Raw genomic sequence first — 22229 nt, 5'->3', positions numbered from 1 at the left:
AGGCAGATGCTTATGCCTGCTGAACTAAATCCCCAGTCCCTTTGGCTGGTTTTAAGGAGTCACTTTTCCTAAAGGTGACAAGTGATGCTTCTATACTGAAGCCACACCTGACACTCAATAATAAAGGACTCTCTACGTGGATGACTTAACTCCTGTGATCTCAAGGTCTCTATCTGCAAAATGGGGATAAAAAAGCACATAGGATTGATCTGTAGGGAACATATAATATAAGGTAGGGTGGGGGAAAGCGTTCCCTGAGGCACAAAGGGCGTCTTTAATGTAAAATGATGATTTCCTCATTAAAATGTGAATAAAGGGTGGAGATGCTGATTACATTTGTTAGCCTTCCATAATCACCGCTTCATATTTATAAGGGTTTTAAAATTATTTACCCATTTCGCATTGGTTTTCAAATGGCATTCGTCGTGATTTGCTCAGCACTGGTTTCTAATTGAATAGGGTAAGTAACTGCCAGGGTTAGACAGCAGGTCAGAAGCCTAAGTCCAAATCAGAATTAAGCACACGCCTGACTTTTCTTCCTACTGGCAGACTTCATGGAATGTAGAGCAATTTTATCTCCATGTGGCTTGTCACTCTTGCTAACTTTTTAAAAGATGAAAATCAGTTGTACCCCCCTTTCCTAAGCCGTTATTTTCCATTGTATTTGAGGCTGTTCACAGAAGTGTAAACTTCACCCAAACCCTGTCGGTAGAATTCCAGAAACAGAGCAGGGACTGAGTGGAGCCGGCGAGCTGAGGAGTGGAGCGCTGGGTCTGGAACCCACCTCGAGGTCCGACTCCACCTCTCTCGTAAAGCACAACACGCCAACACATTAAAAACAACAACAATAATAATAACAGCAATGGCCGCTAACCCCAAGTGCCGGGTCATTCAATCAGGAGAAAAGCATTTTTGGAACATTCCTTCACTAAAGTAGTTGAATGAGAAACTACTTTTGTTTTCCCCTTTTCTTTTCCTCAGTTGAATGACACTGCAACCCGAAATCACAACTGTGTTGTAGGTTCCTGGTGGTGCCCGCTTCCTCTTCTAGTTTGTTTAGTCACCGACTTGATTCCTGCAGCCACTGGGCGCTGAACACAGGCTCGGCGCGCCATTGCACCGCGGGAGCGCCGCAGCTCGGGGTAAACAGGTAAGCGGGCGGCGGGGCAGGGTTTCGGGGCAGGGGAGCTGGGGTCGGAGCTGCAGTCAGCTCCCCGGAGGCCGAGCAGGCCCGGAGAGGGCTGGGCTGCCGTGGCCAACTGCAGTGTTTTTGTTCCCTTTCTAGAAACCAGCTGGAACACCGGGTCGGAGCGCACTCGGATGAGCCACTTGGAGGGAGCGGCGCCCGGGCCCCAGGCCCCGCAGTGAAGGCCCCGCAGAGGTCAGGGCCGGGCCGCGTGACGCGCCCGCTGCGCTCGCCCCGGCCCTGCGCGGCCCAGGTGAGGCCCGGGAGGGGGGCGCGTCCTCGGCTCGCCGCGGTCCCACCTGCCCGGCCACCGCTCCCCCGGACTCGGACGGCGGCGGCTGGGGCGGCCCGGCCCGGGGTCCACAGCGGCTCCTTCCGTTCCGCCGCCGGGCGCAGGCTGGGGTTGTGCCCAGAGAGGCCGGACGCGCGCGCCCAGGTGGAACAGGTGCCACTCCTGGGGTCCCCCTCCCCGACGCCTGGAACGGACGTGACCTCCAGCGGAGGGAGGGGGCAGGGAGTCCATCTGATGAGGTCCCCACATCTTTCCTCAAGGCCGATTTTTTTTCCCCCCTTCATTTCAAATTTATTTAACCTTCAGCGGAGGCATCTGCGCCCCTAAAACAACAGGAATGCTGCACTGGCCCTTCGCCAGCCGAGTCTCGGCGAGCCGGATAAAATTTCAGTGCAGATTTACGGGAAGCTGCCGGTGTTGGGAGTAAAAATCTGGTTTGGTGAGTTTAAGGGAAGGGAGTAGACGAGACAACCTTGCTACTGTGCGCGAATGGCCGGGCGGGAGGGCGGCGCAGCGCGAGGGAGGAGCGGAAGGAGCGCGCGGCGCGGGGCGCGCCCGCCTGCCCGGGAGCTCGGCGGGTGACGGCTCCCGCGCCCCACTCGGGACCGCGGCGCCCGGGACAGCGAGCCGCCGGGGTGGCAGGGCTGGCCTCCTCGCGGCTCGTTTCCCCCGGGGGTCCCCAAGGTTAGGAGAGCCGGGGCTGGCGCGCCCCAGCTTCCCGAGCGGCCGGGAGCGCAGCCCGGAGAGATCTGTGGCTTTAAGGGGCGCGGTGGGGAGTCGCTGGACACTCCTTATTTTGGTTTTACATTAAAAAGAGGGCGGCCGCGGAGAGGTGGTAGGTCCCTCCCCAGCGGTGCGAGTTGCTGCCGCGCTGTGCGTGGTCGCCTCCGCAGCGGGCACCTCCGCAGACTTAGCAAAAGGTAAGGTGCTCCCCGGCCTCCTCCTCGCCCCTGTCCGTGCCTGGGTCGTTGTGGGGCCGAGTTGGAAGCAGTTTCCTCTCCCTTTTCCTTCGCTCTTTGAGCTCTTATGCCCCTCCTTCCAGCGCCTTGCTTCGGACTCCGACACAGTTAGTGGGAAGTAAAGGCATTTATAAAAAGACTTTCAGAGCGTCCGCTTTTGGAAGAGCAGATACTCATAAGTCAGACCTGTAGTGCTTCCTGTAGCAATGAAGCCCCCCCCCCTTTTTCCACGCACAAAAAACAGGATCCCCCCCGCGCGGCGCCTTTTCACCCTTGAAAACGCATGACTGGGCCGTCCACAGGCACAGGTGACTTTTGAGCCTCCCGGGGAGCTGGGGGACCGTGGTGAGTGGAAGTGGTCATTGAATTGTTAACCGAGGCTGAGGGGGGTCTTCCTGCAGCATCTCACCTCTGAAGGTGACAAGGAGACGCCTGTTTGGTGTTTTAAGTTAAACATTCATCTGCAGAAAAGTTAAGGGTCTCCAGGCTTTGACAGCTTGCAAATCTGCAGCCGCCAGATATTTAAGAAACCAGTGAAAACTGACTGAAGTAGAATCTTTCAAAAAAAGGACCTTTTTAAAAGTTGGATCAAACGGCAGTGACTCTTGATACTGTCCCAAGGCATTTGGGGCTGTAGCTTCTTCCTGAGGCTTACCAAAGGGATGGAAAGATAGCGTCCCCAAGTTACTTACTCAGGGGCCATTACTGTTTTGACTCAAAATCCAGGGACCCCCTGCCATAGTATTCTAATGACTCACTTCGTTAGCAGGGATATAGATTGTAAATATATTCTTTAAAAGTTTTAAAAGTGAAGATGAGAACGCAGAAACTTAAGCCACACAGCATGAAGGGGTGGACATAGTTTTGAGCACAACAGGTGGGGAATTAGACTGAGAGGCATTGGGGAATTTCAGGTGCTGATTCTAAAAGGTGGGCGGTTGTCTGTGATGATGGTGTAGAACACAGACTGAGTAGCTGAACGTATAGGCAGCACTGGGTGGAAGTTTGTCTTTGCTATGGATTTAAGCAACAATCAGTCACATTCATAATGTGATGCCTTGAGGGAAAAAGGAAAAATCAACCCAGTTTGAAAAGGAAGTGGGAAGAGGGAGGGGAAGGAGAAGATAATTCGGGTTTTGTATTTTTTGTGTGTCCCTCTCACCTGTCACATTGTTCTGTAGTTTGTTTGGTTGAGATGGTGTCAGGCTACCTAGTTCAGGCTGGCCTAGAACCCACAGCAATCCTCCTGCTTCAGCCTCCCAAGTGCTGGGATAACAAGCTTGTGCCCGCCCTTCTGGCTTTTCTAATGTCACATTAGGCCTCATTAACGTCTTAGGACACTACTTCCTGGGAGAATGGGAAATTAGAAATTTCTCAAGTGCCTTGCTTCATGATTAACTTTCAGTATTCATCCAATGAAGAGATAGGTTGACAATGACAAGATACCAGTCTAGGTCTGCCATTCACTTTTCTTACAAAATATTTGCATTTGCTTCCCAAAATTTGGGGGCGGGCTGTACTGGGAATGGAGCTAGGCTAGTAATACTCATCACTAAGAAACAGCTCGCTTCATTTGATCAAGAGTGTTTTTGGGAGAAAAAAAGGTTTTTTGGGAGACAAAGTCTCCCTACATAGTTCAAGCTAGTCTTTATGTAGCCCAATTTCGCCTCAAACTTACAGCAATCCTCCTGCCTCAGCCTCCCAAATACTGGGATCATAGGCATGTTCCACCACACTCAGTTGAACAGATTCTAAATGTGAATCATGAAAATTTCTTACCTTCTTAACTGTTGTCTTATTAGAAGTTTGTAGGACTAAGAATTCAGCATCATTTCTATAGTTTTAGTGGGCAATATATTTTTTAATAGTACATCATCTATCTCTGTTTTTGAGAAGGGGATGTCTCACTATGGTGCCCAGCCTGGTCTTGAACTGCTTTTTGTACCGGGAATCAAACTCATGACCTTGTGCTTGCCAGTCAGGCCCTGAACTACTGAGTTATATCCCCGACCCTGGTCTTGAACTTCTGAGCTCAAGGCATCATCCTACCTCAGCCTTGGGAACATATTTTTGGTTTCCCACTGAACCGCCCTAGATTAGATTGCAAGGATTATGCACAAAGCAGTTGGTGATGCACAGGATGAAAATGAAGGCAGAGTACAAGGAAAACCCCATTCCGGGACACCTGCTCTACACAGTGACTCTAGGTTTAAAGTGGCTTAAGTTTTTTTCCTCGCAGGACAGCTCATTTACAGTAAACTCTTCTTTCTGGCTTACTAGTGATCAAACCAACTCTAGGCAATGATTTGGAAAAAGGCTAATAAATACAAAATTATTTCCTTACAACCTGCTTGAGTTTGCTTTCCAAGTCCTACTTTTCTTTTTCCTTTTTTCCAGGGCTGGGGTTGAAGCCCGGGTCCTGAAGCATGCTAGGCCAGAGCTCTGCCACTGAGCCGGACACCAGCCCCCAAATTCCACTCTTAAGCTCAAGATTAAATCCTGTCCCAAATGACAGAGCTTTGACTGCTACAGAAAAGTATTTGTCTGTTTCAAACGGGGGGGGGGGGTTCACCTCCGCGTCTAGGGTCCTGCCCCCCCAGTTATTCAGGAAAGGCCGTAGTGCTGGTAAAGTAGAGAGAGACTTCCTTAAAACTGGGTCCAGGCTCAGTGAAACCATGATCCTGTTATTTATCCTGAAGGATGCATAATCTTAACCAAAAATTACTCCGAAGAGGGCTTAATTTTGGGATTAAGCAAAATTTAGCAAAAGTCTATGTCTTATATGAATGTAGAATCTGTGTGCCAAACTTTGGTGAAGTTACAATGAAGTTATTAAACGCGGCTTGACGCACTTGTCAGAACCATTCCAAGTTAAAGGTTAGGTTGGAACGACCCAGCTCTCAGCCCATTAGGAGAGTTTCCCCTTGGGCACAGCAGCCTCTGAGTCTTGTGATGATGTGGATTTTCTGGTTGAATATCTCCGGAGGTGTGTGTTCGTCACAACCACCACCTACTGGAAGAATTGTTTCAGGGAACAATCAGGTACAGATTTGCCATCCTGACAACACCAAGGTGACTTGGGTGACAGGATAAGAGTGCTGGACCATCAGAGAACTGGTGTCCAGATGATAATAGGCCATTGTTCCCCAGCCACCTCAAGCTGTTTCAGACATTGCTTGGCCTGCTGGAAAGACTCAGGAAGTGGCCCCCTGGTGCTTGGAGTGTGTGGTCCCCAGCAGACTCCTCCTAGGACACTGCTGAGCCCAGCTCAGCTTCGTCTCCCTGTTGGTTCTGTTTCCGGTCAGTGTCTGTATCGGGCAGAGGAGTGCAGAGTGGGGGTGGGGAGGTGCCTTCCCCTTGGAGTCATTCTCACCCCCCCCCCATCTCTTATCTTTTGTACTGAAAATGGTGTAGAAAGGAACCTTCCAGTGATAGACTGTCTGCAGCAATAAATGGCCAAGAGATAGGTGAGCTCTGAATGTGTTAATACTGTGGAGTTGTCCGGGAAGCTCACCTGGGGCCTCAGGAAGCTCACCTGGGGGCTTGTGGTGCCCTCAAACTATTGTGGGTGAGCTGGCAACCTGGTGACCCTGGGGATTTGTTTGAGGCTCCTCCCTCCCCTCCCCATTGTGATTGGAATGACCTCCTGTGCCACAAAAGACACGCATTTGAATGAATCCAAGAAAAACTTATTATAGAAGGCACAGTTCCTTCATCCAGCTCTCTCATGCCCTCTGCCTTTCCTCTACTTTCTGCAGCAATTTAAGGATGACTGAAAAACATCATAGTGAGTTTGTAACTCACATGTAGAATGTCAGCACTCTGGCCAGGTATGGTGATGCACATCTGTAATGCCAGCACTCTGGAGGCTGAGGCAGAAGGATCTCTGTGTTCAAAGCCAGCCTAAACTACATAGCAAGATCCTGGCTCAAAAAACAAAGCTGCTTTCTTGTCAGTCTTTAGGTTTTGTTCATCACAAGAGCTTAGTATATACAAAAGTGATTTGTGGTTGGGCGTGGTAGATGTCTGTAGTCCCAGCACTGGGGAGGCCGAGGCAGGAGAATCTCTATGAATTGAAGGCTACTTTGGGCTACAATGTGAGTTCAAGGCTATTTTGAACTGCCATAGTTAAACCTTGTCTTGAAAAGACAAAAAGACAAAACAAAAAAGTTATTTGTGGGTGTGTTTAAATGCATTAAAAAAGGTAAATTCATGATAGATGACTGTTGGTGTTCCATCAGAGGTTTAGAGTGAGATGATTTTGGAAAGTAAAAGTGCCCTCTCTACCTTTCTGAAAACCATGTGGGAGAGATGGCTTTAACAGACAGTGTTAGCAAAGCTTGGAAAACCTCTTGTGTTTGGGGAAAATACGTATCTTTCAGTCTCCACAGCTATGGTTATTTTATTTATAAATTGCAGTCTGTGATATTAATCCAGATAACAAAATCTAGTCTCCTCTGCTGATGACCTTTGTCTCTGGGGACACTGCATGTCTGTGGTTCTTATCAACGTATCAGCTGGCCTGGAGACCGTGGGGGTGCTACTGCATGTTCGTTGCATGAAGAGGGGGGTGTCACTGACAGGTTTATCCTCCTGATGGTGCTTTGCCTTGGCTCCCAGCCGGTTTTGCTCCTGTTCCCTGAGTCTGAGCAGCAGACAGCTGTCTGGGAGCATGTGGGTAATTCACGCACAGGTGAGCAAGAGTTTCTACGAGTGCCACTGGGCAATCGGTGGGTGTCAATGAATACCAGAGGTTGTGCAACTGAAAAAGAGACGGAACTCCTGTACCTGACCCAAGAAATGCCCACCTGGGAAAATTACGGGAAAAGGTGTGTACTTTGAGACTCGGGGTGTAGCCCAGCAGTAGAGCATATGCTTAGCATGTGGGAGGCTCTGATTCTGTCCCAGCATGTGTGTATACACACACAGACACACACACACACATGCACAGGTATCTACTCTGCGATTGGGACTGAGACAGGGTCTTACTACGTAGTTCAGGCTGGGCTTGAGCTCACTTCATAGTCAAGGTTGGCCTTGAAACTGTGGTGATCCTTCTGCCTCAGCCTCCTATGTGCTGGGATAACAGGCATGCACCATCACATCTGGCCTTGATAAATACCAACTTTTGGAGCGCTGTGACCCACCCAGCTCAATACTTGTTATGTATTTGAGCATTTCGTGTGCCAGAAGGAAAGAAAAAAGTATTAACATGCTTAATGAAATAGAGACGAATTTTTCAGGTGGTGTTTCTTGTAGATCAGTTTACTTCCTGTGCTAGAGATGCCTATTTGAGTTTTTCAAGCTCAGGTAAAACATTCATGCTTCTAACAGTAAGGATCTATGTTGGTGATATAGCACTGTGACTTTTGAAGAGGTGGCTTAAATAATATTTCTTTCTGTTGGTTGTCATTTATTTAAAAAAAAAAATAATGACATGGTTCTTGGTTCACCAAGGCCTTGCCAAGATTAAGTCCCTCTTCTCAGTCGCCTTCCCAAGACAAAGTTGCCTTTGTGTAACTACAACTGGGAGGATTTGGTGACACAGAAAGCTCAATGGGGCCCTGTAACTTATTATTAACTAACCCAGGATTCAATGTTTTTTTTTTTATTCTACTAGCTAATATCTGTGATATATTTCCCCACGCAGTGATCCTAACTATTTTAGACTTGCCCAGGGAAAGAATGTAGTAGCTGCTGGCTTACCTTGGGGTTTAGTTAGATTACAAAAGGCCAGAGCTGCAGCGTGTTGGTGCAGGAGGCTCAGCTTTGTGGGCTGGTTTGTTCTCAGTGTAATCAGCAAAGTTTGGTCACGTGGGCAGAGAAAGAGAAGGGGTTTCACTAGAACGGCAACCATAGTTTGGAGGAAAGGAATGACTGTTCGTATTAAATTCAGAGACCACAGCAGAGTTGCTAAGAGCAGACAGGCTTGGTTTTGTGCCAGCTATCACTTATTTCATGTTTCAGTTGCTTAGTGTCTCTGAATGTAAAAAGTCTACTCCACTGTCAGGTGTGCTGATGTATGCCTGTAATTCTAGCAGTTGGGAGGCTGAAGCAGAAGGATTCTCAGAATTTGAGGCCGGCCTGGGCTACATAGCAAGACCCTATCTCAGAAAAAAAAAGAAAACAAAAAGTTGTTAAAAGATTATTGTCTTGTATGTTAAGAGTTTAGGACAATGTAGCCAGGTGTGGTGGTACACACTTGTAACCCCAGCTCTCTGTGGCTGAGGCAAGGGGATCATGAGTTTGAGCCTGGTGTGCCCAATTTAGCAAGACCTTATCAAAAATAAAAAAATAAAAAGATCTAGCTCAGTGCAAAGGCCCTGGGTTCAATCTCTAGTACCCTAAAAGGAAAATAAGCTTGTTTATTTTTATTTGTAAAAGTTTTGTTTCTATTTTTTGTTTGTTTGTTTGTTTGTTTTTGAGACAAGGTCTCGCTGGAGAGTGCAGGCTGGCCTTTAACTTGTGGCAGTCCTGCTTCAGCCTCCTGAGTGCTGGGATTACAGGCATATACCAGCATTGCCCCGCAGTGTTTGATTCTTATCTCACTTTCTCTCTGGGTAACAATTCTCTTGTGTAGGTTCTTCTGCTGTTTGGAATACAAGATTCTCTTCCTAATCCCACTCCTTGGCTTTGGCAGATGGTATTTTGTGAAGTTTCTTTTGGTTTTTGTGTCTTAGTTGTGCTGCTCAGAAGAAAGGGTCATTCAGCATCAACAAAATGAGAAGTGATGCTCTGTCTCTTAAGGGAAAGGCTGCCAGTGTCCTGCTGAAAGTGAAGCGTTGGTTCCAGAGGTGGCTAATGTAAAACAGAAGTTTCTGGTGGTTAAGAATGTAGCCTGGTGTGAGACCCTGTCTTTTTATTGATTTATTTTTTTGGTAACAGGGATCAAACTCATGACCTCATGCTTACCAGGTAGGCTCTTGAGCTGCTGAGCTAAATCCCTGGCCCCTAGGACACCCTGTCTTTAACAAAACCATTAAAAATGATAAGAATACATTACCTGGGCATGGTGGTGCAGCTGTAATCCCAGGAGTCTGGGAGGTTGAGACAGGAGGACCTCAAATTTAGGTAAGTTAGCAATTGAGAAAGACTTTGTCTCAAGAAAAATAAATAAATGAGATGGGATGTGGCTCGGTGTGAAAGATCCTGGATTCAGTTTCCAGTACCACTAAGAAAAAAAAAAGAGAGAGAATATAATATGTCAAACTTAAGCAGTTCCTATTCGGACTTTATTGTTTAGTATTAAATAGTCACGTCACTGCATGTTATGAGACTTTCTCAGAGCTGCTCCGTGCCTTGTCTCTGCACTCACGGCAGTTTATGTCTGTGCTTACTTTGTACATATGCTATTTTTCCTTACACACAGAGATTCGGTTCCTTAGAGGCAGCATTCACAGCTGAGACCTCCCTCCGCACATGTGCTGTATCCTGAGTACCTCAGTGAATAAGAGGCTTTTGTCCTCAGACATAACCATCTAAAATCACTGCCTTTTTGAACTCCATGTGTGTGCATCCTCCATCTCATTCACGTGGGGGACTTTTACTCAGCACTTTACTAAAATTGGTTGGGTGGAGGAAGAAATTAAGCTGACCCTGAACTGACCTCAGGCAGGAATGAGCCAGGCCTTTGAACAATGTGGCAGGAGGGTGGAGACCCGGGACAGGACAACTGTCATAGTGCTCAGGTGCCTGTCTCCTATTGCATAGAAGTTTCTACCTCTTCTGCTCTTGACTGTTCTTTTAAGCAGTCTGTCCTGGCCAGCCTTGAAAGGCTTGGGAAAAATGCATGATTGCTGTTTTGCTTTTTGAGACAAGGTCTCACTATAGGTAAACTCACTGTGGAGCCCAGGCTAGCCTGAAATTGGCAGCAATCTTCCTGTCTCAGCCTCCAAATGCTGCAATTACTTGTAGGCATCATCCTGCTGGGCTAAAAAGTGCATTTTCATCATAATTAGAATGAATTTATTAGATAATTACTTTTAAAAAAAGAGGTACACTTTTTCCAAAATGAGGAGTGTGAACGGAGAAACTCAGGAGAGGCAGGACAGTATCGGGTGGCAGCCACGCAGCGTGGGAGCCCGGGAGTGGGAGGCGTGGCCCACCTTCTGGTGACCCGGGGACTCTCTGCTCTTTACTCCACATCCACATTCTGGGTTCCAGAATCCTCCTCCAGGTGTCTGGAGCTTTGCCTGCGATGCACGCAGGGGACTCCCCTCCAGAGGAGCTGTCCTGGCCCCGCGGCGGCCCTGCCCTTGGGGGAAGCCCCTGTCAGCTCCCCCCGCTCTCAGGCCGAATGGGGTGACGGCTGACTCCCTCCCTGTAGCCAGAGTGGCTTCTCTGCTCCCTGCTTCACGTTGCCCTCGCTCCTCGGTCCAGAGCCGACCGGTGTCCACAGCGACTCTGCAAGCAGAAGTCTGCCGGGTCTGTCTGGGGGGCGGGGTAGGGAGAGGACTGTCCAGCACGCACTGGCCTAACCCGGCCACAGTACCTCTGTGACTCACCCCACCCTGTTCAGCTCTATCCCTCGCTTTCTCATGCGATTTGCCCCAGCACGCTCCACCCCCCACCTCTGCCGTAGCTAAATTTCGCAGGCTGGCCTCCAAATCAAGATCCTCCTCCCTCAGCCTCTGGAGGGCTGGGATTCGTTCATCCATGCATCACCATGCCTGGCTTGAGCTTGTTTATTTATGGGGGGGGGTTGTATTTGAGATAGAGTCTTTCTGTGTAGCTCAGGCTGATCCAAACTCACTGTGATTTTCCTGCCTCAGCCACCAAGTAGCTGGGATTACAGTATCGTACACAGCTTCTGACTTACTTGCAAGATCTCTGTTGCCCAAGCTGACTGCAAGCTCCTGGACACAAGTAGTTTTAATGTTTCAGCCTCCCAAATACCTGGAACTGCAACCAATGCCATTGGGCTGGGCTGACGATTGATTGATTGATTGATTGATTGATTGATTGAGGTTTTTTTCCCCACTACTGGGAGATTACTTCTCCACAGTCCTGGGAGAGCCTTCCATGTGCTAGACAAGCACTCTACCTCTGAGCTACATGTCCAGCTTATTTTTGTTTTTGAGACAGGCTCTTGCTTTCTAGTCTTGAACTCACTATGGCCTTGAATTCATGGTGCAGCCTCCCAGATTGCTGGAGTTCCGAGAGTGCGCCATGGTGCCTGGCTTTTCCCTGAGTTGAACGCCCTTTTTTTTTTTACTGATGCACCCATCACCTTAGAGGTAGAGCGTACCGCGGAGTAGGTGCTTCATAAATATTTGCTCATGGAATGAGTGGAGCCCCCAGGCATTCACACGCCTCCAGGACACAGTGACAGTGGCGTCAGTGTGTGTTCTGCGGAAATGCAGCCCAGGCCGCATCTTCGAGTGAACAGGGGGTTTCTCCAGCCTCCCGTGGCGCTGCCTCCTGCCGTCTCCCTGCTGGATTTGCCGTGTCACCCAAGCCCTAGCTGGAGGCTGATGAGTAAGTCTGTAAGCAGCGCAGGGCCAGTGCGGTGTCGCAATCACTCCTGCACTTCCCCATTTCCAAGGCGCAGCCTGGCTTTGGCAATCTTCTCGTGATTTCCATCTCAGCGTGCCGCGCGGCCCTCTGTTGTGAACCAGCCCTGCAAATTGCATGCCCTGCAGATGATTATGCCTCACTCGTGTTACCATACTCTGTTTCTCTTCTCTATTGTAGTTTAATTATAATTAATGACTCTTTTGAAAGTTACTGTCTTCACGCTGTACTTTTCCACTATTTCTTTTGACCTCTGAAGTTCTGCCAAATGCCAACTGCTGCTGCGGGATCATAGCTAGGGTTAGATTTTTCTGGGTTGCAGAGCTCCCTTAGGTGTTTTGACCTGGCATGAAAAAGAAGTGCCCATGTCTGAGGGGTTTATCTTTTGAGACAGGGTCTTCCAAGTGGCTCCGGTAGGATTCAAACTCATAATCATCCTGCCTCAGCCTCCCTGAGTTGTGGGATTACAGGCATGCACCATTGCATTGCCCAGGTCATCTGAGTCTTCAGTATTTCCCCAGAACCTTGGTACAAGACCTTTGACTTGCCTTTCTCTGAGTGGCAAAACGCTGCTTGTTAGCCCCAGCCTCCCATCTGCTTTTGGACAAACCCCTGGCTCTGACAGATTACTTTCACTACAGCTCTGTTTGCATTTCTGCCTGTCCTCCTTCTGTCCATCACTCACTGGACAGACTGATGGAATCCTGTGGCTCTTAGGTTTGGGGAATCGATATGACTATTTTGAAGATAGGTATGAGCTCTAGAAGGGTGCTTCAACATTAAAAGTCAGGCACCATGGTGCACTTGGGGAAGCTGAGGCAAGAAGATTGCAAGTTTGAGCCCCACATGGGCAATTTGGGGGCTGTCTCCAAACGAAAATAAAAAGTACTGGAGATATAGCTCAGTGGTAGAGTGCCCTGGGGTTGGATTCCCGGTACTTCATATAAAGAAGAAAAGATACTATGGCATATAAATCTTCCAGACGGTAGGTGAAGACCCTGGATTTAATCATTTCAGATCGTTTTGATTTTTCCCCACTGTGGTGCTGGAGATTAATGGCAGGGGCTCCTGCATGCTAGGCATGGACTCTACCACATCCACAGCCCCCATTTCTATTATTGATCTTGGTTTGTGGCTGATTTTGAATTACTTGGATAGTTTAAAAGTTAATTTGGAAGCTGGGTGTGGCAGCACAGAGCTAGAATCCTAGCACTTGGGAGGCTGAAGTAGGAGGATCACTGAGAGTTTAAAACCTGGGCTACCTAGTGAGATTAAGTGCAACCTGAACTACACAGTGAGACCCTGTCTCAAAAATAAAAAAAGACCCCTCCCCCCAAACAGTTAATTTGGAAGCCACCATCACACTTGATAGAAACTGTCTAGGAGGGGCTGGGGATTTAGCTCAGCGGCATAAGCGCCTGCCTTGCAAGCAGGCAGTCGTGAGTTCGATCCCAGGTACCGATAAAAAGGAAAAAGACAAAAAAAAAAAAAAAAAAAACTGTCTAGGAGTTTAAAAAACATGAAGTTATAACTCAGCACCCATGCTGTATATATATGAGGAGCTGAGTTTAATTATTGCACCAAAACAAAACAAAACTCATGACGTAGCCTAGTAAAGAAAAGCTAACATTTCTATTCTTTCTGCCACTCATTACTTACCGTAGAGACTGGAACATTAGAAATGAATAGCATACAAAGGTTATATTAGGCCCATGTTTAATAACATACTATGCAGAGGGAACTGGTAGGAATTATTTACCAACAAGTGGAAACAGTAAATACGAACTAAACTCCATACATGAAAGGCAGGAGCAGTAGCACATATGTGCCTGTAATCCTGGCACTCAGGAGGATGAGCCAAGAGAATCCAAATTTCAAGGTCCGTCTGGGCTGCACAACCAGTTCAAGGCTGATCTGGACTATAGAAGTGAGACCCTGTCTCAAAGAAATAACAGAAAACTCTACACAAACAAATAAAAACTGGATACATTGCAAGGACCTGTTTTTCTCAGGTAAACACTATTTTAGCTTCATTTTGGAGCTATGTACCAGATTAAATATGCTGTGGTAAGGCTGGGTGTAGTAGTACACACCTATAATCCCAGCATTCTGGAGGCAGAGGCAGGAGGATTGTTGTGAGTTGGAGGCCAACATAAACTGCACAGTGAAACGTGTTTTAGAAGGACAAAAGAAAAACTCTTCACTCTGTGGTGAAGAGTTGTCTTCCTGCTAGGGTCAGTCTTAGGTGGGTGGACCTGGGGAGTACAGGATCTGGAGAACCCATAGGACTATACGAGGCGTAGCCCCTTCACTGGGCTCCTCAGAGAAGGGCCCCCCCCCAGGGAGTGATCAGAAGCCGTGTGTGCTTGCTGGATTGGGGTAGCATTTGTGAAAGTCCTAAACCTGGAACAGCTTGGTTTGTTGAGGTACTTAATGAAGGCTGATGTTGTTGCATTGCAAGGAAAGGGGCTGGAGGTCGGGTTTGGGGGTTACTGGGAATGCAAGCCCCTCGTGGGGAGAAGCTTCCAGTTTGCTCCACGAAGGCCCAGAAGAGCCTTCCAGTTAGCAGTAACCGCGCTGGGATCGCAGGGTGGCTGTGGGGGGCGCCGTTTTGGTCTTGGCAAGGGGCAGTGCGCCTGGTGGAGCTGTCAGCGCTCCGGCCACCGCCCGCCTCGCAGGGTTTCCCAAAGGCCGGCTGAACGGTGGGATTTGGTGGTGGCCTGGATCCCGAGGAGGGAGAGGCCCAGGGTCCTGGCTTGGGTTATGGAGGAGAGCAGTTTGGGGGGAGCTTGGCCACCGAGCCAGCCCTTGATGCTTCCTCCTAAGCAGCTGGTTGGCTCTCAGCGCCCCCTGCGGCTCCGCAGGCTCCAGGCACCGCACCGGGAGGTGCCGCTCCCCGCGCACTGCTGTCTTGTCTGTATTCTGTGGCTGCAACGAAATACCCGAGGCCAGGTCACTGCTCAGAAGAAAAGTGACCAGCGCTCTGGCTCTGGACGCGGAGAAGCTGAGAGCCTGGGCCACCCTCACTTGGCACCCGAGAGCCACCCGCTGCACGCTGCGTTGTCCCTTGGCACAGGCATCTACTGCGTGGGGCAGCAAGAGTGCCAGCTGGGTGGCCTCCTCTTCCAAGAAAGCCGTTCGTGCCCCCGTGAGATCCCTCCCTGGCGACCTCACCTGACCCCAAGTGCTGCACTTCCCAAATAACACCAGCATGTGAGTTAGAGGAGCACGTGTTTGGGGGTGCTTTCAAACCATCGCAGCTGTGTAGGAAATTGATGAGGAAGCGGGGACAGAAGCAAATGTTTGTGGAAAACCCCAGGAGGGGCGGGAGGTGTAGCTGAGGGGAAGAGGGCTGCCCTGCACATGCGGGCAAGAGGAGTCCCACCCCCAGCACCACGAACTTAAGCATTGTTTTAGTCACTTCTATCTGCTAAAATTTTAATATTTAAATTGATTTGGCATGTAACTTATGACAACAAATGTTTAATTCTCTATTAACTATCATATATTAAACATTTTATATCAATAATAATACATTAAATAAATTTATACATTTACATATTTTGGGGGGAGTTTGGGATCATTTCACTGTGTTCAAACTGGTCTTGAACTCACTATGTAGCCTCCAACTCTTGGCCATTCTCCTGCCTCAGCCTCTTGGGTACTGGGATTATAGGTGTGTGCCACTGCTCCTGGCTTTTATATTTTGTATATTATTCTATGTACATTCAACATAACTTCCTAATTTACAATACTAAGTAACATATATTGAGTAGTAAAAGCTAAGTATAAATCATTGCATGAACAAAGAGATTTACCCAACATTGTGAAAGATAGAAAAAAAAAAATACCATGAGACGAGACAGTGACTACAGGGAAGCACGTAAATTCACGCTGGAAATTTCAACATCTTATAAGTGGACCCACTGGGAACATGCAAATATATTTCTTGTCTCCTCCTTACCTGACCTTTCTAACAAAGGGCCTGTTGCCCTTCAGTGGATTCTGTGGGTGGAATCTCAGGTCAGAAAGACACATTTCACAGTATCGTGTGAAAAGGCTGATACGTGTCTCTAGTCAACTCAGTAGTTCAGCTTCTAGAACCCAGGGCAAGTGCTGGAATTTGAAAGCAAGCAAGGTATGGGCTCCTAGAGCGTAGAGCAGTGAAAGTATAGCTGTTTAATTTTAGATCAAACTGAAAATCCCTTTCCTCTGGCAGTGGTTATTCTTTCAAAAAGAGCAAGCATATATTTCCAAATTCATAAGAATAAAATGCTGTATTTTGATCTGAAGCAGTGGAAAACTTCAGTCCAAAAAAGTGATGTTTTAAGGTGCTGTCAATCATTAGGGCAGGGTGGAGGCAGAGGAAGAGATTAGGATGAATAGCATTTTTTTTTGTCTTTTTTTTTTTTTTCATTTTTATCGGTACCGGGGATCGAACTCACGACTGCCTGCTTGCAAGGCAGGTACTTATGCCACTGAGCTAAATCCCCAGCCCCTAGGATGAATAGCATTTTGCAATCAAAGCATAGAAACTGAACGGCAAGAGCTTTTTATTTTGGCATGGGGCCTATGAGAGTGGGATTAAATTTAATATTGCTTAATTGGGCCAAATGGCACGGTTTTTGGTTTTATACAAAATAGTTTCCAAAAGGCTCAGGAGCCCCCAACGCTTCCACATTCAAGTTTAATTTTTGAAGCTTTTAATAAGGAAGATACTTTGCAAAGAGCCGTGATAATGAGCATATTCAGTAATCACACAAAGGCGTCACGGTGAACAGCTGCTTGGAACAAAGTATTTGAATGAAAGTTGACGGGAGGAAATAGTGATGGGGAGCTTTCATTGGGCACCTGTTGTATGCAGGTGTTACCCTGTGTAATCCGCACAGCCGCTGCTCCAGAGTTGGCCCTGTGCTTTATCCTCTTCTGAGGTGTGGAAATGAGGCACTGGTGCATTTGTTGTGTAATTTGCCCACAGTGAATGGCAGTCAGAGTTCAGGCTCCTTTAAGGCTTCCCCAGTGAGATCGACTTTAGAAAAATGTCCTTGCACCAGGGCCCAGTCTTTTGAGCAAGGTCTGCCATGGTTTTATTTACTTACTTATTTATTAATCACAACTGACCCTGGGCATGGCACTCCTCAGACTAAGAATGTTTCCTTAGAAGCTGTTAGTATCACTAGCATACTTCCAGAGTGTTGTTATATGAAGTATGATAGAAAAATACAGGGAATGCTTAAATTTATTTATTTATTTATTTTGGTGTGGTGGGGTGTGTGTGTGTGTGTGTGTGTATGGTTTTTTGAGACAGAGTCTCGCCATGTAGTTCGGGCTCACTTTGTAGCCCAGGATGGTCTTGAACTCGTAATGATCCTCCTGCCTCAGCCTCCTGAGTACTGAGATTACAAGCATGAGCCACCACATCTGGCTGAATGCTTAAGTTTAAAAGAATTTGTTTCAGTAAAGTCATTGTCGCTAATCTCCCTTGACATACCCCTTGCTTCAGACACACCCCATCATTCTTGGGGCTCTCTGAAGCCCTTCTGGAAGTCCTCCTTGGAGATGGTCTTCAAGTGCACTGTCGTGGCTGCCTTGAAGACCAGAAAACATTTACCTTTCACTGTCATTTTGACTTTGGAGAAGAGTCAGAAGTTGCACGGTACCAGATCCAGAGAATAAGGTGGACAAGGAGACTATAAAATACAATGGGTGTTATTATTTTTTAAAATATGGTGAATGTTTAAATGAAAAAATTCACTGCAGGAGAAGACACACTGCCATGAATTCCCCTCGAACCATTCCTGGCTTTGAAAACACACACATACCTATCATCTTGTTCTTGACAATGTGTCTTTTACTGTAATGCTTTTTCTTTTAATTTAAGCATTTGGAGGTTTTTTGGCTGGTTTGTTTGTTTGTGTTTTGAGATGGGGTCTCACTGTATAATCCAAACTGGCCTTGAACTCACAGTGTAGCCCAGATTTACCTGGAGCTCGCAGGATCCTCCTCCCATCTCAGCTTCCCAAGTGCTGAGATTATAGGCAGGCACCACCATACCCAGCTTCGATATTTCCTGTGATCTCCCTTTGCATCTCCTTTTCTTCTGTGGGCATCTTGATTTATTTATAAATTCCTGACAGAGCTGGGTTTTGGGGAAGTTCATTAGTGAGAGTGTTTCAGACCTGAGAATGCCTGGTTTTAAGGTTTGGTAGAATGGCACTGTCCTAGGCTTTATCAGATCTGGGTCTTGACTGCATTTGACCTGACAGGTGCTTGTTCAGTGCTTCTGACTCCTTGGAGGGTTTCCGTGGCGAACAACTGTGTGCTGAGACCTAACTGGGAAAACAGCAAACACACAGGGATGCTAGAACGAACTGCGTGTCCTGGTTTGACATTTTCCTTTGAAGAAACATTTTGGTCAATATTTGATGTCCTGTAGATTTGGGGCAGAGAGATAAATGCATTTTCAGTTGTTCTTGGCCGAGGGAAGCTGTTTACCTAGATTCCGTAAGAAATTAATCACAACTGAAGGGAGCCAGCCAGAAGCTTCGGAGGGCAGATCACGGGAGAAGAAGGGTCCCCTGACATCGATACTGATTTGGGCCTGACCGCTGTGTAGTGGAAATAAAATGTACCTGCATGAGCTGTTTTTCTTTTCTGTGTGTAAAATGCCTCCTGATTTGATAAATGGGAAAATGTGTGCTGAGATGCTGAGAAAGTCTCTCAGGACCTCTTGGTTCGGATGGAAAAACCGCCCGTACTAGTTCTGCCCAGAGTCTTCAGGGAGGATGTCCTGCCCACTGTCACCCGTGGGATTCTGAGTGAGAGCCCCAGCTGTTGGATGTGGCCCCTCCACGCTGGAGCATGATCAGTGAATTCACACAGACCCTGGTAACTTCCTGCCAAGGCAATCCTTGCTTTCTTTTCCTCCGAAGCTAACTTTAAAGGCTCGAGGCTAACTTACTTGCAGTCTGATTCTTGATCTTTCATGCCGGTCTTGAATTCACTGTGTAGCCCAGGCTGACCTTAAACCCCTGAGGATCCTCCTACCTCAGCCTCCCAAGGGCTGAGATTACAGGTGTGCACCACCATACCCGGCTTCCTTCTTGCTTTTGACAGGTGAACCTTATTCTGTCTCAGTCTTTATCCTTCTGTTCTGAAAAGGCAGAGGCTCTGGGTAAAAGGGCAGCACCCCCAGTCCCTTGGTTTTTGTAGTTGCTCCCCTCCTGTTTTGTTTGATGTGATAGACAAATTGTCTCAATTAACCCAAGATGCTCTGTGGTTTAACCTATGTTGGGTCTGTTTACTTGGGTTTTTTTTTTTTTTTTCCTATTTTTTTTTTACACTATTGGAGATTGAATCTGGGGCTGAGCAAGCTGTATTGCTGTCCTTTATTTTACTTTTTATTTTGAGACAGAGTCTCTCTAAGCCACTGAGTTCTCCTGGCTAGACTCAAACTTGGCAATTCTCCTGCCTCAGCCTCCTGTTGCACCCAGCTGTCGTTCCCATTTTATGGAAATGAATACCAAGAGTCCATGAACAAATGCGCTCAGTTCACGTGGAACCTGAGGTGCAGCCAGGAGTTCCAAATTGAGGTCTTGGTCTCTTTCATATCTGCCTCTGCAGCAAGGTGGACATAAGGAGAAAAGGCACAGAATGGGTGCCACGCTCTGCAGAGCACACGTGCTTTGTGTCACCCTGTCCCAGATCAGATGACAACAGATAGGGACCACTCTAAGCAGAGCACGCACGAGCCCAGGGCCCTCCTGGCAGTGCCCCTTTGGTGGGGCTGCTGCTGCTCCAGCCTCTGGATCTGCATGCCCCAGAGCATGGCATTGTGCCAGCTGGTAGACAGCTGGAACCCACTTCCTGACAGCTGCCCTGGTGGGGCGTAGGAAGGAGCTGAGATTGCTGATGCTCCAGCAGTCACTAATTCAGGATTTTTGCCCCTGCACAGACAAGCCTCGCTGGCAGGAGACAAAAAGGAGTCCGAGTATAAGCTTGATTTGGTCCCAGTGGCAGAAGAAAGGCTGCTGGTTGGTCACTTAGAGCCTGCACACCAGAGGAAATAGATTGCAGTCACATCTGGATAATGCCATGTTGATCAATGTCAGACCACTTGTAAGACTGTGGTCTGCTAACATTATATCACCTGTCGGAGGTGATGGCATATACCTATAACCCCAGCACTCTGCGAGGCTGAGGCAGGAGAATTGGGAGTTTGAGCCCAGTTTGGGCAATTTAGCAAGAACTTATATCAAAATTTTTTAAAAGCCTGAGGATGTAGCTCCGTGCAAAAGTCCTGAGTTCAAGCCCAGTACTGTACACTCACACACACTGTGGATTTTATCACCAGTGGTGATGTAGCCTGCTGACTAGTTTGTGTCAGTCTGCCTCGATAGCCACACAGTGGCATTGCCAGCGACACGCTTCTCAGAAGACGTCCTTGTCATTAAGCACTGTAAGATCTCAGCCCACTCTGTCCACACAGGGTAGTGCTGCTGAGTGACTCCTGGCTGCCACTGGTCCCTCTGCTGGGCTCTGGGAAGCTGCAGATAAGCACTCTGCCCATCTTCCTTTGTAGCTCTGTGCAAAGGGCCTGGATTTGATTGCTATTACTAGGGGAGGGGAGAAAATAAAACATCATGCAGAGTGGAATGAGTTGTAGATGAAGGCTACCATGACAAGGTGCCTTCAATGGGGAGCGTGGAGAACAGCAAATGGACACAGCTGGCAAGCTGAGCATCGGTTGCCAGGGGCCGAGAGAGAGGAATGGGGGTGGCTGCCTAACTGGCACAGGTCACCTTCTGGGGGAAGTGAAAATGTGCTGGAATTAGACAGTGGTGGTTGCACAATTTTGTGAATGTACAGAAAAATAATGAACTGTATCATTTAAAATGGAGAATTTGATGATATACAGAGACCTCCTCTCTTCCCTGACGGTTCCCTCTGGGGTCCCAGTTCCTGTCCCTGGCTGTGCAGTGTCTGGTGACCTGGGTGCCCATCAGTTGTCCACTGAAGGTGAGCATCATATCATGGCAGCCTTTCTTGCTGTATGTGGGCATCTGGAGTCTGTTCCAGAGTTCATCTCGGCCACCCAGCAGTGCCACCAAGGCCAGCTGTGGGCAAGTAAGCCGCCTGTGGGGTTAGAGCACAAGGGGGTGCAGAGGAGAGCAGTAGGGCTGCAGAGGCATCCCCAGAGTCCAGCAGTTGTCCTGCAGAGCATGATCTGACCAGGTCTTTCTCCCGTATAACACTGTCACTGGTTTCCTGTTTTTCTACAATAGATTTCCAATGCCAGTGAATCCTTACCAACTTTACAGTTTTCCTCATACCCACATATCATGTAGATCATAATGTAGTGAAAATTTTTCTTTAAATCAGTGCATTTGTGTTTTGCTTAAATTTGTTTATTTATTTAAACTGGCTACAGTGATTAGCTTCTCAGGTGATTAGGAGGCTGAGGCAGGAAGATCACACAAATTGGAGTCTGTGGCCAGCCTGTTTTTTGAGACTCTGTCTCAAAAAACAAAACAAAACAATGGAAGGGTGAGATTCTGGAGGCAAGAAGAGGAATCTAAAAGAAACAATAATTAAAATGCTTCGTACCAAAAAGAGGACCCACTAAATCTAAAAATGGATGTGGTATATAATCCAGTGATCCTACTCCCAGTAATGTGAAAAGCAGGAAGTTTGGGGATGCTTGACTATAATCCGAGTTACTCAGGAAGTTCTGTGATCACAAATTCAAGGCCTTGTCTATATATATATGGAGAGAGAGAGTAGTTTAGGAGATATATATATATATATATATATATATATATATAGTTAAGCTATATATATACTTTAGGCCGTGTGTGTGTACATGTGTATATATATATACACACAAAGTCTCTGAAGTTCAGGCTGACCTTGAGCTCACAATGATCCTCCTGTCTCATCCTTCTGTGTACTGTGATTATAGGGATGCATCACCACTTCCAGCTCAATTTGTGCAATTTAGTGAGACCCTGTCTCAAAAGAAAACAAAGGAGGATCCAGGCTATAGCTCAGTAGCTCCCAGGTTCAGCCCTCAGTATGACAAAGGAAAGAAAGAAAGAAATTTGTACACGTTCACCAAAAATCAAGCATAACTAAACTCTTAGTGTTACTATTGAAAATGTCCTCAAACCAGAAGCAATTCAGATACCCATCAGTAAGGCAATTAATGAAAACCTGTGGTCCATTCTGGTCCACACAGATCATGGGAGTCTGTGATGAGAAGGAACAATTGCTCTTATGT

General features: G+C 47.4%; 1 protein-coding gene across 5 annotated transcripts in view; it reads left to right on the top strand.

Annotated features, from left to right (window-relative positions):
• Window positions 1-1298: 1298 nt before the first annotated feature.
• Rbm47 (RNA binding motif protein 47) overlaps window positions 1299-22229 on the top strand; it is a 157455-nt gene continuing 136524 nt past the window's right edge. For 3 of the 5 annotated variants that reach the window (XM_063240627.1, XM_063240626.1, XM_063240623.1), the window contains exon 1: window positions 1299-1439. The gene's annotated coding sequence lies outside the window, so the exon portion shown is untranslated. Of the gene's footprint in view, window positions 1440-1784; window positions 1918-2121; window positions 2399-22229 lie in introns of those variants that run through there. The other 2 variants (XM_013154451.2, XM_013154450.3) reach the window with 2 other exon arrangements.

The sequence above is a fragment of the Cavia porcellus genome, unplaced genomic scaffold, assembly GCF_034190915.1.
Source record: "Cavia porcellus strain 051 isolate PalLab524CR breed Dunkin Hartley unplaced genomic scaffold, mCavPor4.1 scaffold_30, whole genome shotgun sequence".
In the NCBI taxonomy this organism is placed as follows: Eukaryota; Metazoa; Chordata; class Mammalia; order Rodentia; family Caviidae; genus Cavia; species Cavia porcellus.
This window is presented reverse-complemented; position numbering and strand designations above follow the sequence as displayed.